The following is a 15,782-nucleotide window of genomic DNA, read 5'->3' as shown; positions in this document are numbered from 1 at the left end:
ATCACGCCACTGACTAAGCAAGTGAAAACAGAGATAGACAAAAGGGACTATCTTAAACTAAGAAGCTTCTGCACCTCAAAAGAAACAGTGACCAAAATACAAAGGCAGTCTACAGAATGGGAAAGGATATTCACCAAATACACATCCGACAAGGGGTTGATATCAAGGATATACAAAGTATACTGGTTGAACTCCACAAGAAGAAAACATTCAACCTTATCAGAAAATGGGGCGACAAAATGAACAGAAACTTCATCAAAGATGAAATCCGAATGGCTAAAAGACACATGAGACAATGCTCTACATCATTAATCATCAGGGAGATGCAGATCAAAACAACAATGAGATGTCACTTCACACCACAGAGACTGGCCCACATCCAAAAGAACAAAAGCAACCAGTGCTGGCACGGATATGGCGAGAAAGGGACCCTCCTTCACTGCTGGTGGGAATGCCGACTGGTTCAGCCCTTTTGGAAAACAGTATGGACGATCCTCAAAAAATTAGAAATTGAGCTCCCATTTGACCCAGCAATACCACTCCTGGGACTATACCCCGGAGAGGCAAAAAAGTATAGTCAAAGCAACATCTGCAGTTGTCTGTTCACTGTAGCACTGTTTACAATAGCTAGAATCTGGAAAAAACCTGAGTGCCCAAGAACAGATGACTGGTTAAAGAAGTTTTGGTACATCTACACAATGGAATACTATGAAGCTGTCAGAAAGGATGAAGTCATGAAATTTACATACAAGTGGTACTACATGGAAAGTGTCATGCTAAGTGAAATGACTCAGAAAGAGAGGGATAGACATAGAAAGATTGCATTCATCTGGGGAACATAAGGTAACAAAATAGGAGACTAACACCCAAGAATAGCCAAGATAAGTGCCAGGAGGATTACTCCATGGTTTTGAGGACAACTGCACACGCTAGGGAAAAGGCCGCTCAGATACAGAAGGGACCAACAAATAAAGAGTGTTGAGAGGTTCCTCTCAGGATGGGAAATGCGTGATGAGAGTAGACTATAGTCCAAACAAGATTGCCACTCAATGTCTCTTTTGCAAACCACAGCACTCAAAAGCAGAGAGATAACAAAAGGGAATGCCCTGCCACAGTGGTAGGGTGGGATGGGGGGAAGGGGGGTGGAAAGGATACTGGGACTGGTGGTGGTGGAGAATGGGCACTGGTGGAGGGATGGGTATTCGATCGTTGTATAACTGAAACCCACACACAAAAATTTGTAAGTCTACAACTGTACCTCATGGTGTTTCACTAATAAAAATTTAAGGAAAAAAAAAGAAGCTATTGTTCTCCGACTATCAGTTTGTTCTCCCACTATCAGTTTATATACTTCTTTTCCTGCAAGGAAGTGCAGCAATTAATCACATGTCAATCCCATGGAATTAATCATTGTAACTATTAAATTGTTAAAATTCTGAAATCTAGTCTTCCTTAACTACTCTTGTATTTTTTTCCCCAATTTTTCCTGGTTATTCTTAGGATTCACTTTTGCAGATAAAATTCAGTTCTATGCACACTGGTGAAGGGATGGGTGTTGGAACATTATATAACTAAAACCTAATTATGAACAACTCTGTAACTGTGTATCTCACTGTGATTAAATAAAAAACAAAAAAGCTTAGTTCTAAAATAAAGCTCACATATGTATTTATTGAGAATTGAGAATGAGGTAAATCTGTAAGTCAACTCATAGCATTTTTTAAACATTAGTTTCCACAAAGAACGTTTTATTGTTTGTTTTTCAATTCTTCATTTAGTTTTCTGGGGAATATTTTAATAGTTTTTCTTTTCTTCCTTTTTTTTTGGTTCAGCTTCTGCTTGTTTCTTTTTTTAATTAATTTTTAAAAGTTTTTTCAATTATGTCTGTTGCTAATGAGAATGTAGTTTATGATCTTTGGAAAAAATAATCTTGTAATTAATTTTATGAAACAAGCTTTAGAAATCAACTCTTTCCATAGTATTTTCTATTTGTTTTTCATATATACATACAAAGCTTATTTTCTTGTATTATTGACTTACTGGTTTTTTCCTTTTCTTTTAATCTATTTTACATAATATTTACCAGAGATATAACAATATAATCCAAATATAATAACTTTCTAATTAGAATAATCTACCATTAAAAATAAAATTGACCAGGGGTATGGTACTGCCAGCAGATCAATCTGTACCTGTGAGGCAAGTGCATCAGCAGCCTGATGGCACCGTCAGACTTTCAGATACCCCAAAATTACTGCTGTGCCTTTGGCCAGACCCCAAAAACTTGGGGCAAAGTTTACCAAGAAAGTAAACAGTCAAAAGTTAGGTATGTGGGAGACACACCCACAAACCACCTCCGGCTCGGCTATATAATTGGAGGCATGGTCTCTCTGGTTCTTGATCAAACTGCTTAACAGTCATGATCCTAGAGACTCAGAAATGAATCTCAGAACCCAAATTCTTTTGGCAGAAATGCGTCCTGTTCCTTCAGTAGGTTACTGGTGCTGGGCCACTCCAGGTGGGGATAGGTTTCGTGCCTTGGTCTCTTCCCCCTGGCGGCCTGGTGACCACCATCCTCCAGAGGCCACTGGACAGTCAGGTTTGGGCCTGCAGTGATGAGACATGCGGGGCCTCACCAGATGAGGGTGGAACCGGCCCTTTCCTCCCCATCTCCGCAAGACCCCAAGTTGCCGCCTACAAACAACCTGTCTGGCTCTTGATCAAGCTGATAAACAGCCATGATCCCAGAGACTCAGAAAAAAATCTCGAAACCCAGCAGCTTTTGGCAGAAATGCATCTGGACTGCATACAAGGTGGCTGCCGCCTTAGAGCTTATTGGAAAGTCAGGTATGAGCCATCAGTGACAGGGCAACTGCAGTCTCATGGGAAGGGGATGATACCGGCTCATCTTTCATGCCCTACCGAGGTCATGACTTGCCCCCCACGAGCGGCTCTGTGGCACAGCCATGGCTCCAGAGGCAAAAGAACTTAGTCCAGAGCCCAACAGCTTGTGGCAGAAAAGTGAATGGACCATGGATTAAACTACGGCGCCATCCCTCCCTGGGAGGGAAAGGGTGTTGCTCCCTTCTACCTTCCCCCCCCCCCCCACCGGCAGCAAGGTGGTCACCACCTCAGAGCTTATAGGAAAGCCAGGTATGAGCTGGCGGTGATGGGGCAACTGCAGTCTCATGGGAAGGGGGGCAGTACCAGTTCATCCTTCACGCCCTACCGAGGTTACGAATTGCCCCCCACGAGCGGTTCTCTGGCACAGCCATAACACCAGAAACCAATCTCGTAATTATCTGGCTCATTGCAGAAATCCAGATGGCATTATATGATTCTCATAACCACCTAATGAAAACAAAGTATTTCACAATGCCTTTTCAGCAATTCTGATTGTTGGGGGAAGGAAATTCTAAACAATAATGGTGCATTCTTTGTCGAAACAATGAATGTAATCAATGTAGAGAAGAGTTAAGTGGAAATCATCTGCCTCACAGGCATTGGGAGGGGCGGGAGGGGGTATATTGGGGTTCTTGGTAGTGAAAAATGAGTACTGGTGAAGGGAGAGGTGTTTGATCATTGTATGACCGAGACTTAAACCTGAAAACATTGTAACTTTTCCCACAGTGATTCAATAAATAAATATAAGAAGAAAAAAATTAAAATAAAATTGACTTTGAGATTAAAATATATGAGGATGGAGATAACATGCTTCCATAAAACCATTGATTCCTACATTACTGGAGTTTTAAAACTCTTCTGAAATTAAAATATTTTTGATTTACTATTACACTATAATATTATCTGGATTTGGGGAATATAGCTCCATCTCTCCAAATGTCAGTCTCAACACACTCCCTTCCAAGTTCTAGTGTCATTATCAAAATCAGGTTTACCTCTGCTGTCCTTTCCTTACCACCCTTCTCTGGTAACAATTTGTATTTTTAATGGATTATGGGTTATTTTTGTTGAAGTTACTAGTTTGTTTGCTTTGGCAATTTATATTCAAATTTGAATTTATATTCAAATATGTAATCTTTCTCTTTTACATATTAGAAAAAGCATTTGGTAATTGTCTTCATGTCCTGATTTATTTTGCTTAGTACAATCACATCAAGTTCCAACCATGTCACAAAAGACCAGACTTCATCTCCTTCAATTGCCGAGAGTATGCCTTTGAGTATATATATGCTAGTTTCTTTATCCAGTCACCTGTTGTTAGCCACTTAAGTTGTTAGCATGTCTTGGCTATATGAATAATGTTTCTATTAACATTTTACTTCAAATTGCATGGATGTGGTATTCATGAGTTAAATAATATCTCTGAAAAAAATTGTTTTTAAGGAATTTCCAAACTGCTTCTCATTACTCATGGCTCTTGCCCTGTTTAGTCTTGAGTATACACACAGACACTCTGATTTTTTGGCTTCTGACTGCAACTATATCAACCCTCTACTAATCTCATGGGCTTTTGCCTACCTACTTTCAAATATGCAGAGGTGTGGACATATCAGATGTGCTTCCACGAGAGGACAAACCCTTAAATATTTAGCTGGTCACTAATTTTTCTTAGGAAAATTTTTTAAAATTCCAATTTACTTTGGATTGTATCTGGATTTTGTTGTTTTTGTTTATTGCTGTTCTTTTTTAAACAAAAATAAGTGTTGAATTTTATCAAATACATTTTTTGGGTATCTTCTGAAGGATCATATCATTTTTCTCTTTTAATTTATTAAAATTATTTTACTAGGTTTAGTAATATTGAACCATCATTGCATGTTTAAAGTAATTCCTATTTGATTAAGGCATATTATTCTTTAATGTGCTGATGGGTATTATTATAAATATTTCATTTTGAATATTTTATTAATATTCATTAGATTACTAATAATTTTATTTGCATTTATATAAGAACTAAGTTTTTATGCATTTTATATAATTATATCACTTAATCACTTAATCACTTAACTTCCCGTTAGTCATCGATTTGCTCGAGCGGGCGCCAGTAACGTCTCCATTTGTCCCTGTCGCTTGCCAGTGTAGCCCAATGGCATCTATTTGCTCTGGGAACATGAAGAGCCTCAAACCTTTCATGAACTTGACGAAGAAGTCTGACCATCTGGTAGGTGGGCGGCCACGCGGTCTTTTGACATCCCGTGGGATCCAGTCGGTAACAGCTCTAGTCCAGCGGTCGTCTTTAAATCTCATTACGTGACCAGCCCATCTGATTTTTGACACCTTGGCAAACGAGACAGCGTCCCTGATTCTTGATTGTCGACGGATGTCGGAACTCCAAATTCTTTCTCTCATTTGAGTGAAATGTGATATTCCAAGCATAGCTCTTTCTATTCTTCTTTGGGAGACCTGAATAGCGTTCTCATCCTGTTTGCGTAGGGCCCAGGTCTCTGAGGCATATGTTAATGCAGGAAGAACAGTGGAATCAAAGAGATGTGCCTGGAGCCAGAGATTCTTCGTCCTCTTAGCTATTTATTCGACGTTCTTGAAGGTGTTCCAAGCCGCTCTCTTCCTCCTGTGCCGCTCGGGTGCCAGGTCATTTGTCATGTTGACTTCTCGACCTAGGTACACATAGCTGTTGGATTTGGCTCTTCACACGCTACCTGTCTGAATGCAAGGTTCCGTCCCAATGGAAAACCAGCAGGACCGTACTACTGTTCAAGAAGGGAGACATCCATGACATTGGCAACTATAGCCCGATCTGCCTATTGTCTGTAATCTACAAGTTGTTCACTCGAGTCATCCTAAATAGGATTGGCAGAACACTAGATGAAGGACAACCATGCGAGCAAGCCGGGTTCCACAAAGTATTCAGCACCATCGACCATATACACACGATAACCAAGCTCATTGAGGTTTCTCGGGAGTTCAAGATGCTGCTCTATTTAACGTTCATTGATTTAAAGAAGGCCTTTGATTCTGTAGAGTTGGAAGCAGTCTTTTAAGCCCTAGCCAATCAGGGCATTCAAGCCCAATACATCAAGATCCTCCGTGAGCTGTATTGCGGATTCACTACCAGGATCTCACCATTCTACAAAGAAGTAATCATTGATGTCAAGAGAGGGGTTCGGCAGGGTGATACCATTTCACCGAAACTCTTAGTGCCACCCTCGAGAACATCATGAGACGACTGGAATGAGAAGGAATGGGAGTGAAGATAGATGGTCGGCAACTACACCACCTCCGCTTTGCTGATGACATTGTTTTAATAACACCAAACATCAGCCAAGCAGCACAAATGCTGGCCGACTCTGACCGTGAGTGTGGAAAGGTAGGACTACAGCTGAATCTTACGAAGACAATGTTTATGAAAAAAGCCTCGTTCCTGCTGCCCCATTTGCTCTCAATGGAACGACCATCTCCGAATGCAACAGCTATGTGTACCTAGGTCGAGAGGTCAACATGACAAATGACCTGGCACCCTAGCTGCGCAGGAGGAAGAGAGCGGCTTGGAACGCCTTCAAGAAATTATATAAATACTAAAATTAATTCTGTAGTCTTCATTCTATTTTCAGGCCCTGTGAAATTTTAAATATTAGGGCTGGAACGATAGCACAGCGGGTAGGGCGTTCGCCTTACAAGCGGCCAACATGGCCGACCCGAGTTCGATTCCTCCTCCCCTCTCTGAGAGCCTGGCAAGCTACCGAGAGTATTCAATATGCTAGACACAGTAACAACAAAGTCTCCAACAGAGATGTTACTGGGCCTGCTCGAGCAAATCGACGATCAGCTGGAGGTCCTTTACCTTTACCTTAGTGTCTTCTTTCAAATTTTGGAGGCTTAGACCATAGAGATAGCTTAAAAGGGTGGGCTGTGTACCTTCACGTACAAACTCCAGATTTAATCTCTAGTACTGATAGACCCCTAAATGTTACCCAGGGTCCTGGTAACCCTTGTGGCATAGTAAAAATATGGTTGAAATAAGAATTACCATAGGAGAGTAGGGAGAGAAAAATATGGCTCATAATTTTCGTCCAAATTTGGTGAAAAATAGACTCTAAGATCCAAGAAATTCAACTAACCCCAAAAATAAGGAAAAAGAAGGAAACTATTGCAAGGCACAGCTTAATCCAATCACTTAAAATAAAGGAGTTACAAAAGATTGGAGCTGAAGAGATATTACAAGGGTTTGACTGCATAAGTCCTAAATTCAATCTCTGGCACCACATAAGGGTCCCTGAATCCCTCCAGCAGTAATTCCTGGGCACAGTCAGGAGTAAGCTCTGAGCACCACCATATGTGGCCACAAAACAAAACAAAATTCTTTTTTTTTTTTTTCCCCTTTATTTTATTTTATTTTTTTTAAAGTTGTAGATTTACAATTTTTTGTGCTTTGGTTTCAATTATACAATGATCAGATACCCATCCCTCCACCAGTGCCCATTTTCCACCACCATGGATAATATCCCTCCCACCCCCATCCCCCCATCCCCCCGTCTCTGTGGCAGGGCAATCCCCTGTGTTCTCTCTCTCCTTTTGGGTGTTGTGGTCTGCAAAAGAGGCATTGAGTGGCAAACATGTTCAGTCCATAGTCTACTTTCGACATGCATCTCCCCTCCTGGGAGGATCCTCCAAACATCCTTTATTTGGTGCTCTCTTCTCTATCTGAATAGCCCTTTCCTCTAGGATACCCGGCTGGCCTCTAAGTTATGGAGTAATCCTCCTGGTGCTGATCTCAGCTATTCGTGGGTATTAATCTCATACTTTGTTACTTTATATCCCCCAGATGAATGCAATCTTTCTATGTCTATCCCTCTCTTTCTGACTCATTTCGCTTAGCATGATACTTTCCATATTGTACCACTTGTATGTAAATTTCATGACTTCATCTTTTCTAAGAGCTACATAGTACTCCATTGTGTAGATGTACCAAAGTTTCTTTAACCAGTCATCTGTTCTTGGGCATTCAGGTTTCTTCCAGTTTCTGGCTATTGTAAAGAGGGCTGCAATGAACAAACAAGTGCAGATGTCACTTCGACTATACATTTTTGCCTCTCTGGGATATATTCCCAAGAGTGGTATTGCTGGGTCAAATGGGAGCTCAATTTCTAATTTTTTGAGAATCGTCCATACTGTTTTCCAGAAGGGCTGAACCAGTGGACATTCCCACCAACAGTGAAGGAGTGTCCCTTTCTCGCCACATCCACGCCAGCATCGGTTGCTTTTGTTCTTTTGAATGTGGGCCAGTCTCTGAGGTGTGAGATGGTATCTCATTGTGGTTTTGATCTGCATCTCCCTGATGATTAATGATGTAGAGCATTTTCTCATGTGCTTTTTTGCCATTCGGATTTCTTCTTTGAGAAAGTTTCTGTTCATTTCATTGCCCCATTTTTGGATGGGGTTGGATGTTTTCTTCTTGTGGAGTTTAACCAGTATTTTGTATATCCTGGATATCAACCCCTTGTCAGATGTGTATTCGGTGAATATCCTTTCCCATTCTGTAGACTGTCTTTGTATTTTGGTCACTGTTTCTTTGGAGGTGCAGAAGCTTCTTAGTTTAAGATAGTCCCATTTATCTATCTCTGTTTTCACTTGCTCGGCCAGTGGCGTGGCATCTTTGAAGATACCATTAGCTTCAATGTCATGGAGGGTTTTGCCAACTTTATCTTCAATGTACCTTATGGTTTCTGGTCTGATGTTGAGGTCTTTAATCCATTTTGATCTTACTTTTGTACATGGTGTTAGGCAGAGTTCTGAGCCTATTTTTTTGCATGTAGCCATCCAGTGATGCCAACACAATTTATTAAAGAGGCTTTCCTTACTCCACTTCACATTACTTGCACCTTTATCAAAGATTAGATGAGCATATGATTGAGGAGAGATGTCAGTGTATTCAACCCTGTTCCATTGGTCTGCAGTTCTGCCTTTGTTCCAGTACCATGCTGTTTTAATTATTACTGCTTTGTAGTACAGTTTGAAGTTCGGGAGGTTGATTCCTCCCATTTTCTTTTTCCCAAGAATTGCTTTAGCTATTCGTGGGGGCTTATTGTTCCATATAAATTTCAAGAGTGTTTGCTCCATTTCTTTGAAGAATGTCATGGGTATCCTTATAGGGATTGCATTGAATTTATACAATGCTTTCGGTAGTATTGCCATTTTGACAATGTTAAGTCTCCCGACCCATGAGCAGGGGATATCTTTCCATTTCCTCATGTCCTCTTTTATTTCCTGAAGTAGCGTTTTGTAGTTTTCTTTGTACAGGTCCTTTACTTCCTTAGTTAAGCTGATTCCTAGGTACTTGATTTTCTGGGGCACAATTGTGAATGGGATTGTTTTTTTCATGTTGCTTTCTTCTCTCTCACTGTTTGCGTATAGGAAAGCCATGGACTTTTGGGTATTGATTTTATAACCTGCAACTTTACTATACGAGTCTATTGTTTCTAAGAGTTTTTTGGTGGAAGTTATTGGGTTCTCTAAGTAGAGTATCATATCATCTGCGAATAGTGAGAGCTTGATTTCTTCCTTTCCTACCTGAATGCCCTTAATATCTTTTTCTTGCCTAATCGCTATTGCAAGTACTTCCAGTACTATATTGAACAGCAGTGGAGAGAGTGGGCATCCCTGTCTCGTCCCTGATCTTAGAGGGAAGGCTCTCAGTTTTTCCCCATTGAGGATGATGCTTGCTGTAGGCTTGTGGTAGATGGCTTTAATTATGTTGAGGAAGGTCCCCTCTATACCCATTTTGGCTAGGGTTTTCATCATAAAGGGGTGCTGGATCTTATCAAATGCTTTCTCTGCATCTATTGATATGATCATATGCTTTTTATCTTTTCTTTTGTTGATATGGTGGATTATGTTGATTGATTTCCGAATGTTGAACCATCCTTGCATCCCTGGGATGAATCCTACTTGGTCATGGTGTATGATCTTTTTGATGAGTAGTTGGATTCTATTTGCTAGTAGTTTGTTGAGGATCTTTGCATCTGTGTTCATCAGGGATATCGGCCTGTAATTCTCTTTCTTTGTGGTATCTCTGTCTGCTTTTGGTATCAGTGTGATATTTGCTTCGTAGAAACTGTTTGGAAGTGTTTTTGATATTTCAATTTCGTGGAAAAGCTTAAAGAGCATTGGGAGTAAGTCCTCTTTAAAGATTTGGAAGAATTCACTAGTGAATCCATCCGGGCCAGGACTTTTGTGCTTGGGGAGACTTTTTATTACCATTTCAATTTCCTTGATGGTGATAGGTCTGTTCAGGTATTCCAGGTCTTCTTGGTTCAGCCTTGGGAGTCTGTAGGAGTCTAGGAATTTATCCATTTCCTCGAGGTTTTGATGTTCCGTGGCATAAAGCTTCTCAAAGTACTCCCTGAGGATAAAACAAAATTCTTAACAATGATTTAAAACATTCTTCAACCTTTTTATACCTGTCTACCAGGAGAGGAGGAAATAGTAGAAATATTTCCTGGACCAGCTGATGTGTCTCACAGTACTTGATACTCAATAATGAAGCACCCAAATCACAATCAAATCATGATTGGGGGAAAGTTTTGGTGGATTGCTAGGATATGTTCACAAACAGGCCACTGTGGATTACAGGCTGAAGAGCAGGAATCTAGAGGAAAGGAGACATTAACACTCATTAGAATAATTGCAGTTTTGTCAAGAAAAGCTATAAAACTAGTAGAGTGTCATTTCTAAAGTACTGGACAGAAAAAACTATCAACCTAGGATTTGATACTCAGTAAAACATGAGTCAAAAAATTAAACTGAAAAAACAAAAGAGAATTTTAGTCATATAAAAACTGAGTTTGTTATCAGCAGATTAGTACAGTACTGTAGCACTGTAGCACTATCATCCGTTGTTCAACAACTTGCTCAAGTGGGCTCCAGTAATGTATCCATTGATCCCAGTCCTGAGATTTTAACAGCCTCTCCGCTCACTCTTCCCAACTCTGCCATATTGGAGGCTCTTTCAGGGTCAGGGGAATAATACCTGTTATGTTACTGTTTTTGGCATATCGAATACGCCTCAGGTAGCTTGCCAGTTTCTGCCGTGTGGGTGGGATACTCTTGGTAGCTTGCCAGGTCCGAGAGGGAAGGAGGCTTTTGGGGCAACTTCTAATCACATTTTATAGTCGCTCCAGTAAATATTGCAAAATTTCCAGTATTAGTACAGCAAGAACAAAAAATCCCTTTAAGAAGAAAAAGAATACTGGTGTTGGAATCTGACCCAACACCAGAAATTAACTAGAAATACACACACATACACATTTATACACAAATACAACACACACACAATACGTACACAGCTGCATACACACATATACACACACAAACAGACACACACCACAAAGTGCTATAGTTAATAGGTCAACCAGGATACTAAAGAAAAAATATATGGGGGCTGGAGGTCACATCCAACTGTGTTTTGGTCTTATTTCTGACTCACTCCTAAAGAGGATCTTGGAACTGTTAGGGTTGCTTGGGACTAAACCCAGATTAGCTGCACGCAAGGCAAACATCCTACTCACTACACTATCTCTCCAATCCCTGATTTGATTCTTTAAAAGGGCTCCAACTACAAAAAAGCCAAAAATAAGAAGAAATGGGAACCAATAACTAATAGTTATTAGTTATAGAAATAAACAGAAAACAAGATGGTGACTTTTTTTTTAGAATGGTAATTTTTAAACCCAGTTCTATCAGTGATCTTTACATGTAAATATAAAATATTACCAATAAAAGACATGTTGAAATTAGATTTTAAAAAGACAGATTGTCTAAAAGCAACAAAATTAAATATAAATACTTAAAAAGGTTAAAAGTTTAAAATTGAGGGCTGGAGAGATAGCACAGCGGATAGGGCGTTTGCCTTGCATGCAGCCGACCCGGGTTCGACTCCCAGCATCCCATATGGTCATCTGAGCACTTCTAGGAGTAACTGCTGAGTGCAGAGCCAGGAGTAACCCCTGTGCATCACTGGGTGTGACCCAAAAAGCAAAAAAAAAAAAGTTTAAAATTGAAAATATATATACCATGCTAACAAACAACCTGGATTATTTGGATCAGTATTGAGTAAAATAGATTTTAGAGTAAAAATTGTTTGAGGAATAAAATTTAGTTGTCAAAATTAAATAGTGCACAAATCATCAACAGAAATATAGCCCTGGCTACTTAAGCCTCACAGATAGAGATTCCAAATACATAAAGCACAAATGAAACTCCAGCAAGATATAGACAAATACAAAATTATTCTTAAATATTTCAGTATCTCAACAAAAAAAACCCACTATCAAATGTACAGAGAATAATACCAAAATAGACTATATTTTGATCCATAAATCAAGTCTCAGTAATTTGACAAATAGTAATAATACAGTGTGTTTCCTGATCATAATGAATTTAAAGTTAGAAATCAAAATCAAAAGTATCAGTAAAATACTAAAATATTTTAATGAATATTTAGAGAAGAAAGGTCTGAAGACAATAACCTCATTTTCAATTATGGCTATCACAAAACTGAATAAGTAGAACTTTGAACCCAAACTATATAGAATGGATAATAGATACAGCATAAATAAAACTGCTACAAAGAATAGAAACTCTCAATAATATATGTATACATATGCAATAATATATATTATTGATATCATTGAGAGCTTCTATATACACATATTACAATAATACATGTGCTATATAGATAATCTATTTGATGAGGGCCTCCAAAATGGTATTCAAGACAGGATGGGAGGCACCTGCAATACTTGGCTGGTACACAAGAGCCCAAGGATGTGCTGCTTCTAAGGCACTTTGATGAAAGTGAGAGTTGGACTGTACAGGAAGTGCTGGGGCTCTCCAGGGAGGCACCTGGAGATGGTGGGGTGTATTTGGTGTTATCTCTGCTGTGGATTTATTTTATCTTCCTGCAAGGGTCTGTCAAACCACACAGTGACATTAACCAGTGGCAGTCTGATTATATAAGATAAAACCAGGAACAGATAACTATTGGTTTTTCACTCTGTGGCACTTAAATTTCTTCTATCTTGTTGCTTTACCTCTAGACCTGGTTTTACTTCTGTATGACGAAGGCTAATTTATTCATACCCTTTCTTTTCATGACCAGAGGAAAAAGAAATCAAGCTAATTATTTTATGGCCATGACCCAGGAGGTGGGGCTTGACAGGTGGGTAGTCATTTAAATGAATTTTCTCCCTTTCTCTGAAAACCAAGCAGTTTGGTGCTGGATGGCAAGAATCAGTGAGATCAGTGTTCTCTGCAGAATAATGCAACTAAAAACACATTAACAATTGTAAGGTAAAAATTAGAAAGCAGTAAGACCTAAACAGACTTACCACTTGCATTTCACCATAGACCTCGTCAGACCAGTGAAATAGGGAAAAAAGAAGTAAAAGGAAACCAATTTACCAAAAAAAGAGACAAAAGTATTCACATGTAATATGTCATTTTTACAGAAAATCCTACATTTACAAAAACGCTTTTAGAATATGAGTAAAGGAGGTTACAAACTACAAAGAAATTAAGCTAATTCTTTTATGGCATAACCTAAATGTTATACATTTGAGTTTATAGCAAATGATTTTAGTCAACTTAAATTACCTGACTAAAAAGATAGTTTCAAAGAAACCGTATCTTCCCCAATTGTGAATCAAAATAATTTTACTTCTACGAGACAGAAAAAAAGTCAGATATGGAGGAGGGACAAACATAATCACCTAACTGTATATCCTCTGCTAATGGGTTTTGACATAGTAAGTCCGGTTCCTTGGGAAGACTGAGACAGTCACTAAAGTGTATCCTGTGAAATGTCCAATCTAAGTGGTATCATCTTTACTCATACACTATTTATCTTTTAGCTGCTTGTCTTCTATCATAGTTAGAAAATGATGGCATGTAAGTTTATACATATTAATCATTATAGTTATGCGCATATAGCCTGTATTGTACACAGCCAACAATTTTATTTGGAGAAGAGAATGGGTAGAGCAGATTGCATTGAGCTCTCATGAAGAAGAAACCAAGAACAGAACAACTGTACATTGGGTAAGGTGCCTGCCTTGAAGGCTACTTAGCTTTGATCCCTGGCACCACATGTGGACCCCCACAGAGCCCTGCCAGAGGGGATATCTAAGTACGCAGCCAGGAATAAACCCCGAGCATAGGGTGGTCCCCAAACCAAACCAAACCAAATAAAACAAAATGAGAAGAAACCAAAATTAAGGATCAGACTAAAACACTTTTAGCAAGGAATTTATTAATTTTTTTCAAATCACACCAATGAGAGACTTGTCATGGAAACTGAATAAATATTCTGCCCAAAGCGGATGCTAACTGCTATTGCCACAATAATTCACAATCATTCGTAAGTCATCCTTTCCCATTTGAATCTTGGCTAGAACAAAGGATCAGGGCTAGAGGAAAATCAAGATGTATTCAGAGCTACTCTCAAGAGCAATCCACCATTAGAGCTATTCAGAGACTTGCCTTTGAATAAGGAACCTCACCATAATGATAACATGATGCTTCTTTCAAAACCCATGTACTTTCTGAACATAAAAATACTGTGTTAAAGACAAAGGAAGCACTCAATTCCAAAGGATAGCAAACCCTAAATTTTCTCCTGAGTAGACATAAGACTGATTCAACCACAAGATGGGAGGCCCATCTTACCATACCAGAATAATTAAATCATAGGCTCAAAGATGTTTCAGTAATGTAACGTAAATAAGTACAAGATGGCTACATACTAATTTCCTGGTACTAATTTTATAGTGTGGAAGTCACAATCATGGAAATGACATATTTATTGAGCAATAACTTCAAAAGAGGAGTTCTAAAATAGAACTTGATTTCTAGAAGAGTATTCAGGATTCCTACTGAGCAAGAGAAGGGCTCAAAACTAACTGTTGTAACACAAGAAATGGACAGGACACACCATGATGTGTAAGAGGATGCTTTGAATCTATTCTCAAATTTATTAATCCCATCTTCTCTTTCTGCTCAAGTAAAAATTTTCTCAACCTTAAGTAACATCTTTTAGAAATTTCACTTTGGTAGAAAGTTATTATGTTTCTTCTGGTGCAGTTTTTTTTTACGATTATATCATACATATAAGACAAATAATGATACTGTATGTGATACTACTGGCAGATCTGATTCAAATGGCTGTAGGTATTAAGATAGTGAGAAAACTGTGGAAGTCAATTTCCTGCCGTTGTTCTGAAGGACAGGGTGGCTGCCTTGATTACATTCCCCTGTATTACTAGTATTGCTGTACTTTGTTACTTGGAATGAAATATTCTACAACACAAGAAGCTGAAACCGTGTGAATGATAAGCAAATTCACACAGAATTATATTTGATAGCATATCAAAATCTTGGTTTGTAAAAGTCAGAGAGAAAATCTTGCCTTGATCCCGGGCACCACATATCACCCTTTGAGCCTGCCAGGTGTGATCCCTGAGGAAGAACCAGGAGTAAACCCTGAGCAGTGGGTGTGGTTTCCCCCTCAAAAAAGGAAAACAAAAAACTTGGTGTGCCAATTTATTAGGTTTTTTGGTCACCCATTTCCTTTGAATACTGTTATTGCTTAGTGGTTTTCTGCTTTTTAATTCTTTTTTGTTGTTTATTCATTTTGTTGTTGTTTTAATTGAATTGCCCTGAGATACACAGTTACAAAGTTTTTCAGTCAACTTCGATTGGATTACAGTCATAGAAGATTCTAATACCTATCCCTTTACCAGTGTACATTTCCTACCACCAATGTCCCCAGTTTCACTCCAGCCACCACCCCATCCTCCACCCCTACC

The sequence above is a fragment of the Sorex fumeus genome, unplaced genomic scaffold, assembly GCF_029834395.1.
Source record: "Sorex fumeus unplaced genomic scaffold, SorFum_2.1 ptg000128l, whole genome shotgun sequence".
Lineage (NCBI taxonomy): Eukaryota > Metazoa > Chordata > Mammalia > Eulipotyphla > Soricidae > Sorex > Sorex fumeus.
The sequence above is the reverse complement of the archived record's forward strand: the minus strand, read 5'-3'. Positions refer to the sequence as shown.